The sequence below is a fragment of the Lygodium microphyllum genome, chromosome 17 (genome assembly GCF_053477565.2).
Source record: "Lygodium microphyllum isolate KBCC chromosome 17, Lygodium_microphyllum_v1.1.10, whole genome shotgun sequence".
NCBI classification, from domain to species: Eukaryota; Viridiplantae; Streptophyta; class Polypodiopsida; order Schizaeales; family Lygodiaceae; genus Lygodium; species Lygodium microphyllum.
In genome coordinates, this window is record NC_141151.1 from 64,406,727 (window position 1) to 64,419,336 (window position 12,610).

Consider the following 12,610-nt stretch of genomic DNA (forward strand, 5'->3'; position numbering starts at 1 on the left):
GGTGTCACACAGCCCAAAATGGGCCTTTTGGTGTGCAGTCGGCCCATATTTGGGCAGGTCGGCCAGATCTGGCCAGGTCGGCCAGATCTGGCCAGGTCGGCCAGTTTTGGCAGGTCGGCCAGTTTTTCTAGCCTGGGGCTATTTATAGCAGCCCCCCAGTCATTCTCAGCACATTCTTCTGCAGGTTCAGCACGCTCTCCCTCCTCTCCCACTCCGGCATTGGTGCTGCCATTGCTTTCAGTCTGTTCTGGTACCCTCACTGACACTCCGGGCTGCGTGCAGGGACTGATCAGTCCATTTCAGTGTATTCAGCATTCATTTCAGTCAGTGCAGATTTTCTTCATTCATTCCCTGCTTTCTCTCTCCCCTCCTCTGTGTTTGTGTTCTTCTTCTGTTGCGCACTCTCACATGGTATCATCGCCTGACTGAGAGCACGGAGAACCTAACCTTGTGGAGAGATACCTCACCCCTCTTCTGCTGCTGTCACCTCATCTCCAACTGCCCAGGCGGCCCCTCCAGGTGGCCATTCTTCTTGCGTTTGCTGCAGACGACTCCTCCCGAGGCTGCCACGTCATCCATCGACCCCTCCTACTCGCGTTTTCCATCAGGCGGCCCCTCCTTCAGCTGGGCGACACATCATCAGGCTGTGTTTTGCAGATCTGATGGTCGTTTCCACTCCTAGCGGCCCATCTCCTGCTGGTGACCCACTTTCATGCTGCGTTTTGGTGCTGGCGGCTTCTTTTCTGGTGATCTTCATCAGCTATCTTTGCATTTTGCAGATCGAGGTGTTTGTAGGCTATCACAGCCTGCGTCTTGGTGGTTGGTGACCATACTGCTGGTCATACTTCGGTTTCGGCACAGTTTTCTTTGGTGTTTGGTATTTTGCATATTGGAAGATGTCTTACCAGTTTTCAGGCTTTGACGACTCAGAGGATGAGCTCCTTTCTCATCATTCCTCTGAGCGGAGGCAGGATTATCAAGAGTTTCGACGTCGGGAGGAGCCTCCTCGCACTTGTCCCTCTTCAGTCCATGTATCTCAGAGGGTTCCATCTACCGTGAAGGTGTCTTCCGTGAAGACTGCTTCAGATGTGCGGATGCCTTCCTTGATTCCCTCTATTCAGGTGCCTATTCTCCCTTCCTTTCCGAAGGAAGATAAGTTGGATGGTCCCAACTACTCCCTCTGGTCGTGCAAGGTGGAGTGCATCCTCGATACATTCGACCTTTGGGAGCTTGTTTCTTCGCCCATCGACCGTCCCCCAGTGGATTCGTCAGATGGCACCTCTATGCACCGTAGAGCCTTGTGGGATAGGCTCAACTCTCGAGCCCGTTCCTTTCTTTTTATGAGTCTACATGATTCCGTTCTTGTACATGTTCACAGGTTACAGACCGCAGCGGAAGTGTGGAAGAAGCTTGCGTCTTTGTATCAGCACAAGACGTTTGCCCACAAGATTTCCTTGGAGAAGAAGTTGCGGATGCTCAGTCTTGATGATTCTTCTTCCATGAAGGAGCACATCACGAAGATGGAGGACATGCGAGGCGAGCTAGCCTCTCTTGGTAGTGTGATATCGTCCGAGGATATGGCGATGATTCTGTTGACTCAGCTGCCATCACCCCGCTATGATGTCTTCTACACCAGCCTCATCACCTATGGGAGGAACTTTCCCCGCTTGTCTTGGAGCATGACGAGCGACTCAAAGAGGTGGGTGTCAGTGGCTCCACCAAGGCTTTTACGGCAGGTACAGGTGGCGGCAAGAAGAAGAAACAACAGAAGGAGAAGGCCAAGGACAAGAAGGAGGAGGACAAGAAGGATGCGAAGGAGAAGAAGCCCAAATGTCCCCACTGTGGGAAGGGTACTCATCCCGAGGAGAAGTGTTGGCAGAAGTACCCCCATTTGAAGCCCAAGGAGAAGGACTCAAAGGCGGCCCCAGCCACAACAGACTCTGCGTTTGTGCATGTCTTTGTTGAGGAGGATACAGCCCTAGCTTCTACCACTCAAGAGAAGCCTTGGCTCGTGGACAGTGGAGCATCTTCACATATGACCTTCCGACAGGATTGGCTTCAGGATCTTCGTTCCAGAGGGGGCACTGTCACCATTGGCGACAATTCTACAGTTATTGTTCGAGGCGTGGGGACTCTACCTATGTTTTCTGACAGGCAGTCTTCTTCCGCCAAAGTTCTCTATGTACCTGATTTGGGTTTTAACCTATTGTCTGTGCATGGCCTTACTCAGCTAGGTACCCGAGTCATTTTTACACAAGATGCAATCACAGTGGAGGATGCTTCTACAGGTGATGCTCTTTGGACGGGTACACAGGAGGGTGGGCTTTATACGCTCACAGCCTTGGCTACGACAACTTCCCATGAGCTTGGGCTGCTTTGGCATGCTCGGTATGGTCATTTGAACCTCGATTCTATTCGGCGGGCTTCTCGGAGGAAGATGGTGTAGGGACTTCCAGATTTCCCTCCTCTTCACACTTTGTGCCCTAGCTGCTTGAGGGGCAAGCAGCATAGGCAGCCTCACCCTCAGGTTGCCTCTAGGAGGGCTACTTCTCCGCTTGAGTTGGTTCACACCGACCTTTGCGGACCTATGGGCACGGCCTCCCTTGCGAAGGCCAGGTATTTGATGCTGATTGTGGACGACTTTAGTCGTTATGTATGGCCTTATTTCTTGGAGTACAAGCGCGAGGCGTACTCCCGTTTCTGCGAGTGGCAGGTGCTTGTGGAGACCCAAACAACTTCCAAAGTTCATAGCGTTCGAGCTGATCACGGTGGCAAGTTCACTTCTCACTTTTCTCTCAGTTTTGGAGGGATCATGGTATTCGGGTGGAGTATTCCCATCCAAACACACCATCCGAGAATGGTGTCGTGGAGCGTGCGAATCAGACCATGGTGGAGATGGCCCGATCTATGCTGGAGCATAGGAGTCTTCCTCATTTCCTTTGGGGTGAGGCGGCAGCTACAGCGGTGCATATTCGCAACCGCTCTCCAACTTCGGCTTTACAGGACATGACTCCTTATGCGGCTTTCTTTGGGAAGAAGCCTTCCGTGTCCCACTTTCGCATCTTTGGGTGCAATGCTTTTGTCCATGTGGACAAGAAGAAGAGGAAGACGAAGTTCGACTCTAAGTCCAGAAAGCTTATCTTCGTGGGCTATAGCACGACCACGAAGGAATATCGGCTCTACAACCCGACGACACAGAAGGTTGAGGTGAGCAGGGATGTGATCTTTGATGAGCCTTCGGCTTCTGAGGATCCGATTGATGGTTCTCTTACCGGTGCTTCTTCGACATTGCCGAGACCCCCCACCCTCTCTACCTTCTCTTCCTTCCAGGATACCCCTTAGCACCCCACCCATTCCTCCTACTACGGCTTTCCTTTCCCCTTTGACGGATGTGACTCCTTCTTCTACGAGTTCTTCCACCCCTTCAGACTCCCCTCAAGGGTCTTCTCGGGAAACACAGCCTTCTTCCGGTGAGGAGGATCTATCTTCATTTGGTGAGGGGGGGTCCCTCTCCGATATGGGTGCTTTGCAGGTTCCGGAGACTACTCGGTCTCCCTCGCAGCAGAAGTCGTCTGTTAAGATTCCCTTATGGTATCGCCGGCTCATGCAGGATGCAGGTGTTACTCACTTTCCTGCTTCTTCTACATGTCCACGTAGATCAGCCCGCTTACAGGCCCAGCGGGATGGTTCACTGTGTGTGAACTATGCTCTTATGTCTCAGATTCTTCAGGATTCCAAGCCTTCCACTGTGGAGGAGGCTCTTGCACAGGATATTTGGAGACAGGCTATGCAGGCCGAGCTCGATTCCATCGAGCGAAACCATACTTGGGAGCTTGTACCGCGTCCCAAGAAACGGAAGGTGATAGGTGTGAAATGGGTCTTTAAGACCAAGTATCTTGCAGATGGCTCCTTGGACAAGCATAAGGCTAGGCTTGTTGCTAAGGGTTTTGCACAGCACGCAAGATTGGACTACTTCGAGACTTTTGCTCCTACAGCTCGGATGTCTACCATTCGAGTTATTTTGGCTCTTGCAGCTCACCACCGTTGGCCTGTTTATCAGATGGACGTCAAGTCAGCCTTTCTGAATGGCGTCCTTGAGGAGGAGATTTATGTTTCCTAGCCTCCTGGTTTTCTTGTGCAGGGGAAGGAGGATCATGTCTACAGGCTGCGGAAGGCTCTTTATGGCCTGAAGTAGGCTCCTCGTGCTTGGTACCAGAGGATTGATCCCTTCTTTCTACAGAGTGGCTTTCAGCGCTCCGCTCATGATCCCAACCTCTACTTACGCGTTGTGGATTCTCTTTGTGTTTTCCTTATTTTGTATGTCGATGATCTTATCATTACAGGGAGCGACACTCAACAGGTGGAGCATACTCGGTCCATTCTTCAGCAAGAATTTGACATGATGGATCTAGGGATCCTTCACTTCTTTCTAGGACTGGAGATCTATCAGATGGCACAGGGCATCTTTATCTCGCAGCACAGGTACATCTCCGAGCTTCTTTCGGAGTTTGGTATGGTCGCGTGTCGGCCTATTTCTTGCCCCATGGACCCTGAGTCCAAGCTTTTGGCAGATGGAGTCCCTAGGGCACACTTTACCACTTGAAAAAGGAGGATGAAGCATATTTGGAAGGTCACACCATCCTACCAACTCAAATTTTTTAGATGGAGATTGGCAATGAAGAAGCTTCCCCTGAGGTTTCATCTAGCTAGAAGGGTGCCCATCTCCCCGATGTGCCCATTGTGTGGGAGAGCAAAGCAAATATAAGGACATATCTTTTGGCACTACATGCAAGTTACCTCTCTTTGGAAAGCTCTTAAGAAGTGTCTAGAGAAAGTCGATCTAAAGTTGCACTTTGACTTCACCACAATCTTCTTTGCAAACCAAGGGAAGATTATTTGTCTCACTAGTGTGGTAGGTGGACTCAAGATCATCTAGTCCGAGAGAAATGATATACAATTTTGCAAAGCTAAGTCCTTAAGTTCAACAAAGCTTATCGCTAAGCTCAAACAGCAATTGCTGCTCACTTTATCTTTGACTAAGAAAGACCATTGGGTTTTTAAGTTGTTTTTTAGGAAGTTGGCTACTATGAACTGGCCTCATTGCATCTGAGTCCTATAATTTATTACTTTTTACTATCTCGATGTAATCTTGCATCATTTTTTTAAAAAAATTCATATCTTAATTCATTTAACATAGTTTCAAATTACATATCTCATACAATATTATCAATGAAAGGTTTTGTGGGGGTGCCACATGGCAACTTCGTGCACCCCCACAAAACTCTTAGGATTGTTATGTGGGTGCCATGTGGTATGCTTGGAGCCATCTCTTTCTCTCTCTCTTTGAATCTCCCAACTCTTGCTTGCAATTCAAAACCTCTCTCTCTATCAAGGTTTGTGCCCGCAACTCAAAACCTAACTCTTTTTACATATATCTACTCCCCTCTCGACCTTCTCTCTCTATTAACGTCGTGCCCGCAATTCAAAACTTGTCTTTTTTTACATATATCTACTCCCCTCTCAATCTTCTCTACCTTATTATTAATGTAAGACACGCACGCGCGTGCACTCTCTCTCTCTCTCTCTCTCTCTCTCTCTCTCTCTCTCTCTCTCTCTCTCTCTCTCTCTCTCTCTCTCTCTCTCTCTCTCTCTGTGTGTGTGTCTGTGTGTGCAGGAAGTGAGCACTCAAATTTGTGCAAGGACGCAATCACGTCTTGCGAAATTACATCTCTCTCTCACTTCTCGGCACAGCAGCGTGCACAGTGTGGCGCCCGAGGGCTGCAAGATGCAGGGCTGATGTGTAGTGGGGCAATAGGTATAAAATACCTGGCCGTGACCTGATGCTTGCTGCTGTTGTCAAAAACAGGCGAGATTAGGGTTCGCAGCGACTATGCAGATCAAGAGGAGCACAAACAGGAGAACCGCAAGCTAGCAGGGTGTTCGAATCCGATGAGCGTCTGCAACGTGGCGCGAAGTAATAGAGAAGGTGATTGACATAGGTCCATTCCGGCGGCAGGGCACGCGCAGGTCCATGCGACAGCAGAGACGCGCAAGCCCAGACGATGGTAGCGGCAGTAGCAACGCGCAGGTCCGCGAGACGGCAAACACCGGCTCCTCTCTCTCTCTCTCTCTCTCTCTCTCTCTCTCTCTCTCTCTCTCTCTCTCTCTCTCTCTCTCTCTCTCTCTCTCTCTCTCTCTCTCTCTCTCTCTCTCTCTCTCTCTCCGGTCACGTTAGAGGGACTAGATCACGTCAGCACAAAGGCAGGCTACAGGATTGAAGCACATCGCACTTGAACCTATGTATTCCATAAGCCTAAAATCTCTCTATTTCCTACAGGTGAAGGTGGGTCACAACCCACACGTGCACCTATATGTGGGGTGCGCTTGTAATCTCATGGTGAAGGTTATGAGTACTGCTGCTTTTTGAAGGGTGTCATGCACTTTTTTTTCTTGAAAGAATAGAAGTTGAATTATGAAAAGGGGTTTTTACAACAAGGGTAAGTTATCATCCTCAAAAGGGGAGGAAATTAGTGAATACAAGAGAAGTAGCTCCAACTAGTTGTTTGTTACTCCAAGAGCGTAAGGTCATATGGTGAGCTCATAACTTGGCATGATGGACAATGGGAGGAAAGGTGCTTGTCCTTGATTCCATACAAAAATGGGTCAGTTAGAGTGAGCCAAGTGCCATTAGGGGGCCGAGACTCGGTATGGGCGGGTATCTAAGATGACTTCCTTCAAAGAAAGGAGAATCTCAGCAGCTTCCAATTCTTTGGCCAGCAATACCTCCTTCCTCTCCTTTTTCCCCATTGTAGTGTTCCGTTGTAGCAACTGCTTTGCTTCGTCCCTGTAGATGACCGTCTTCATGTCTACAACCTGCCACCAAACCAGGGAGGTGAATAAGGGTTTAGGCTTTGAGCACTTATTATTAAACACGCAGTCATTCTTGGAGATCCAAATAGCCCTTAAGTAAGCCGCTCTTATTACAGTCCAGATTCCTGGGGGGATACGATTGGCTTCTCCAAGAATAACTTCTTTCCATCAGAACGCTGAAGGGTGAAGGGGGAAGAGTAACCTGCGTAGTTCTTGCAAGCATTCTTGGTTAGCTGGACATGAAATGAAAAGGTGTGGAATGGACTCTAATTGAAGCCCACATCTAAGGCAGAGTCCATTCCCTTTACCTATACTGGCTGCTTTTTTGTTAGTCCACACCGCATGGTGAAGGATAGTCCATAGAAGAATTGATTGTTTAGGGGGAAGGGAGACTAACCACGCTTGTTCAAACCTGTAATGCCACTCGACTTCTGACCATTGTATGTTCCACCTTTTGTTAAGCTTCCCAACTAACCTTGTGTCGAACCGTCGAAGGGGCGGGAGGGGAAGAAGGCGTAGTCTTCCTTTCTAGTAGATGTCTTCCACTTAAACCTGCAGGTTACTAAACATCCAACCAGCATTAGCCATTTCCCAAACATTAATTTTGTTCATGACTGTATCTAGATCTTGATTATTAAGTCGGAACTCCATTTTAATGTCAAATGGCGATTTCCACGTCTTATTGGTGACATCCCAAAGGTTGTGCCAAACCCGAATTCCTTTCTTTTGAAGCTTACTCGCTGGTTTGGCTAACTCTTCCATGATTGGGGCCACAGTGAGGCTGAACCATACTGGGTCTTTTGGGGCCCACGCGTGGATTTTCTTCCTTTTGATTTCGAATGAGAACTCAGTCTTATATTGAAGCTAATAAGCCCACATGGAGCGAAAGAGTTGGGAGGGTTTTTTGATTTGGAAGCATTTTGTCCCTTCAACTGTTCCTCTTGGTCCAAGACCATAGGAACTAACTCTTCCCAACGAAGAGTTTACTCCTACCCTAAAGCAATAAGAGCAGAATAAAAGGCACCGAATCATGGCGGCAACTGGAACAGTAAAGTGATTGCCATGTCTTCGGAGGAAATCGGCTTCCCCGCATTCTGAATCTGCATCTAAAGCTGTCTCAGCTTGTTGATGTGCTCCCGCAACGAAGAAGACTTGTTCACGAACAGGGTCCGCATCTGCACCTCCAAAGAAACCCTCTTCATCAGGGTTTATTCGGTTGTACATCTGATTGAGCTCCAGCCATATCTCTCAAGCCACATCAAGTGCCCGATGTGAGCTATCACAATTGTAGTACAAGATAGAAAAAGAAAAGAACGAATCCTAGCATTCAATTTGTCCCAGTGAGACTGGTGGGCCTTGGTCAACTCCGCACGAGCATTTGTAGAGAGTTTGGACTTCTCTCTCACCGAGGGCCGTTCAATCTCCTCCGTCACAAGCTCCGCCAAATCGTAAGACTCCGAGATAGCCAACATCATTACGTGTCAGATGCCTGCACAAACGCAAAAGCAGTTCCCCTCTGACTGTGAAGACGCAGCCTGCTAGGGCTCTTTCCTCCACTTCCCGAACCTTCTTCTGGCACCGGGGACGATAAAAAGGTAAAACCTACAGTTGAAGGCCAAAAAACGCAGCTTTCCTCCTCTTCCAACAGCAACAAACAGTAGCAAATTCACCAACTAGACTCCTTCCCTGCGCGCCCACGCTCGCTTCAGCCTTGTTTCGATGCGCAGCCCTTCCACTCGCCCTCGAATCCTGGAAATGCAGCCTTCTGTAGTGCTGAAATCTGCTCTTCAAGTAGGTTCTTCACTCAGTCTGTCTGTCTTCAATGCTCTGATACCATGTCAGAGTGCAACGATGCAGAAGCGTGGGACCAAGACTGAGAGAGAGAGTGAACACAAAGAGGAGAGAGAGAAAGAGACAGTACAACAAGAAGATCTGCTATAGGAAGCATGCTGAATACAAAGGAATGCATATATGTACACAGGCACAATGCGTATGTCTGTGTATCTCCTCCTCGATGATATCACCACACGTGCACACCTCGAGGATAGCAAGGCCTGATCACGATCTGATCTCCACGATCTCCTAAGAGTGCCTATGAATGAATGAGAGTGTGCAAGAGACCGACTATATATAGCCTAGGAAAAAATAATACCCAGCATCAGATCGGCTGCATTAAATGCAACCGACTGCATTAAAAAATGCCCAAAAACTGTTCGTCTGCACAGCCTCTACCACATGGCATCTGCAACAATATCTCCCATCACACGTGTGACTGCTGACCTAGCAAAAATGATGACATGGCACCCTGCTACTGACGTGGCACTCAAACTGACCCTGACGGATCTGGAACACTCTCGAATGGCTGCCTAGCTGGAAAATACATATGTACACAACCTAAAAGAGGAAAATGCATGTGTCCAAGGGATGATCTCTAATAAAGGCATGATGTAACTTTCCTCCCATGCACCTCAAAACACAACTCGAGTCTCCGACACAACTAACACATTTTGGAACATGGATTCCACGCCATCAAACCTTTTTTTCTTTAACTTCTATGACTACAAAACACAAGTTTGGCAGGTAACTAGTTCTTGTAACAAGTCTGCATAAATTCTACTTAACAAATTTTCAAAAGATAGAAGTCTAACAAGCACTCTTACTAATTTTGTCAGCCCTAACATCCTACCATAACACAAAGTCCGTAGAAAACCCACTCTATAATGTCCAAAAATAAAAATTCTTCACCTTGCTTCCAAGGTCCTAAGTTATTCCCAAAGCAAGAGCAGTATTTCGTGTGCCTCAAGCACCAGCAAGAAGTTGTGCTCGTCTAGCCATCTTTTTTTGCCAGATCACATCAACCACCAACCCTATTGCTTCTCTAGCCTATTCTTGACCAACAAAACCTGATCCCATACCTAGAGTTGTTCCATCTTCTGGATTGTAAGAAACATCAACCTCTTCAGATATTCAACTTTGATACAACAGTTACATGGCCAACATATTTGTTAAACTGCATGTTACAAAATTGTTAGTTGTTGCTACAGTTGCCAATTGATCTAAGTTGTGCCTACACAAAGAGATGTCATAAAATTCATCCACATGGCATGTGAAGTAAAAATATCTGAAGAGAAGTACATTTAAAAAAACATGCTTTTTAATAATACAAGCAACCAATATACACATAAGCGCATTATATGTAAACAGAGTATATTGATTGCAAAAAGTACCACTACATGCAAATGACCCAATAGTAAAGTGGTGAGGCTTGACACAAATACAGCAGTGGCCAAATTGCAACATCATCTATTAAGGTTGAGAAATTAAACTTATACTGAACGGGTCTAGTAGGTTAGAGTACCACTTCTAGGCATTACTAAATGTTGTCGGATGACTTATCGAAACCCCCTCACTCAAGTGAAATATGAAAACCGATTTTTGAACCACTTAAGAGCCCAATTTTCAAGCCCAATGCCTCGGCAGACAAGGTATGGGTAGCTAGTCCTTAAAGCTTCAAGACATGCACCATTGAAGAAATAACTTGAAAAGAGCCAGCATACATCAAAGCTGAAGAAATGACTTGCAAGGGCCAACATGCATAAAAACTGAGCCCTCCATCCTGACAACTCATTTGATTGAGCAAAGGGTATATGAGATTGACTAAAACTATTAAAACATGGAAATTTTTTGAATAGAAGTGCACAAGACAACATACTGATGCCACTTCGCACCTGCTTGTATCAAGCCAAACACCATGTTACTCAGGCCATGCACCACTTATGAACATGTAATTGTTTGCATATTGTAGAAAATTTGTATGCAAGACAAACTAGACTAGAAGAATGTGACATACAAGAGTTTGTGAGAACACGTGAAACCAACTAGCATGTCAGCACCAAGCATTGGCGAGAAAATGTGGCTAACCAAGTCAATAATCCAAGCACACAAGAATGGAAGATGAACCCAACATTCATTGTGTGGGAAACCTGCCATGTCCATCTGATAGTCAAGCACGCAAGAGTGCAACATGGAACAAAGCATGCATGCAATGTCCCTTGCATCAAAAACCTGCCATGTGCTGATCTTTACACGATAACAGTCACAATGGCTTGGCTACATGATTAAAACTCCAAAGCAGGACACAGCTTGCAGTCTGAATGTCTGTATATAGTTGAACATTTATGTCTTTTCTTGTGTGGGAAACAAGCCATGCATAGTTCCTATACGATAATATCGGTGTAATGGCTTGGCACTGTGATCAGAACTCGAAAGCAAGGCTAACAGCATTACAGTTTGCAATCTGAACACGTGTATGCTTGTTTGAACGTTTGTTTCAATGAAACGAAAACAACAGTTTATGTCCTATGTGAAACCTGCCATGTGCGTAATTTCTGCGTGATAAGGTTGCTATTATGGCTTGGCTCTGCGATCAGAACTCCAAAACAGGACATAATAGCATGACAATTTGCAGTCTAAACGTATGTATGCTTGTTGAACGCTTGTTTATAAGGAAACAGAAACAACAACGGGATGGGAGAGGCGACCTTCAAACCAAGGCCTTTGATGTGTGTGAGTGGGAAGCCACCCGCTGCTTCTTGGTTGTGGACTGCACTTCCTCGATCTTCATGGTTGCGCAGGGAAGGCAGTTAGGGCTACTGACACTCCCTTACTGTTTGTCCAAAATATCGCAGCAGAAATACACGGCTTCCTAAAACCCATCCCTGTCTCGCAAGAAGCAGAAAACGTTCGTTGCTGTTTTGTTTTATTTTTATTTTTCTCGTTATTAGTATTGTTATTGTTATTCCTATTAACCTCATTTTCCCTCGTTCTTGAAACTTCAACAAGATTCTTACACACTAGTAGAATTTGTTTTAGAGGGGCTTCCCACCATTTTTACACACTAGTACAAATTGTTTTTCCCGCCATCCCTTCTCAAAAACATACTAGTAGAAATTGTTTTAGAGAGGCTTCCCACCATCCCTTGTGAGACTCACAGCAAGCTTTAGTGGGGCCAAAATAAAAAAGATACCAATAATATACAACTTGTCATGGAGAGTTTCATAACTTTTGTAAATTGCAAGAGTTTGGAACTTCTGTATATTTGTTTTAGGAACTTACAGCCTACAAAAGGTAAGTAGCATGCAAGAGGTTATATAAGTTTGCATTTACTCCAGCTTTACCTTTAAGAACCCATGCTTTGGATACTTGGGAAAGATAGCATGCAAAAATACCCTCTATGTTTGAATAGTTTGAGATGTCATTTGAAAGGGGTTAGTGGGAAACCCCTCTCAACACTAGTTCACTACTAAGACATTGTAATGTCCTCAAGGCATTATTATGCCCTTTGGTATTAAGAGCTTGATGTAAATTTTCCAAATGCAATGTAAACAAAATAGGACTGGACTACTGGCACTGTATGTAGAGGAGCATGCACCTACAGCATTGGATCTTTTCATTGAACTAAAAAGAGTAAATTGAAGGCATTTTAGTCTAAGGCAATAAGATGAGGGCAAATGGAGTTCTTTCAAGCTATCTATTGATGAAAAAATGACAAATATTGAAGAAGGGCTCCCGAGGGGAAGATGAACACCACATAACCTTGAATTGGGTCTGATTATATTGTTGTTCTTTTGTTGTTATATGATTGGTTACTAATATTATTGTATTGATGCTATCCAACCACTATATTGTTGTACTCTCATAGGTAGCTCTCAAACGATCCTCCAGTATGAAGCTATTGAAG

General features: G+C 46.1%; 1 protein-coding gene across 1 annotated transcript in view; it reads right to left on the minus strand.

Moving 5' to 3' along the window:
* Window positions 1-11,616, minus strand: part of LOC148021972 (glycine-rich RNA-binding protein 3, mitochondrial-like) — a 68,730-nt gene extending 57,114 nt beyond the window's left edge. Inside the window, exon 1 of the mRNA XM_087697518.1 lies at window positions 11,412-11,616. The gene's annotated coding sequence lies outside the window, so the exon portion shown is untranslated. The remainder of the gene's footprint in view (window positions 1-11,411) is intronic.
* Between the last annotated feature and the right edge of the window lie 994 nt (window positions 11,617-12,610).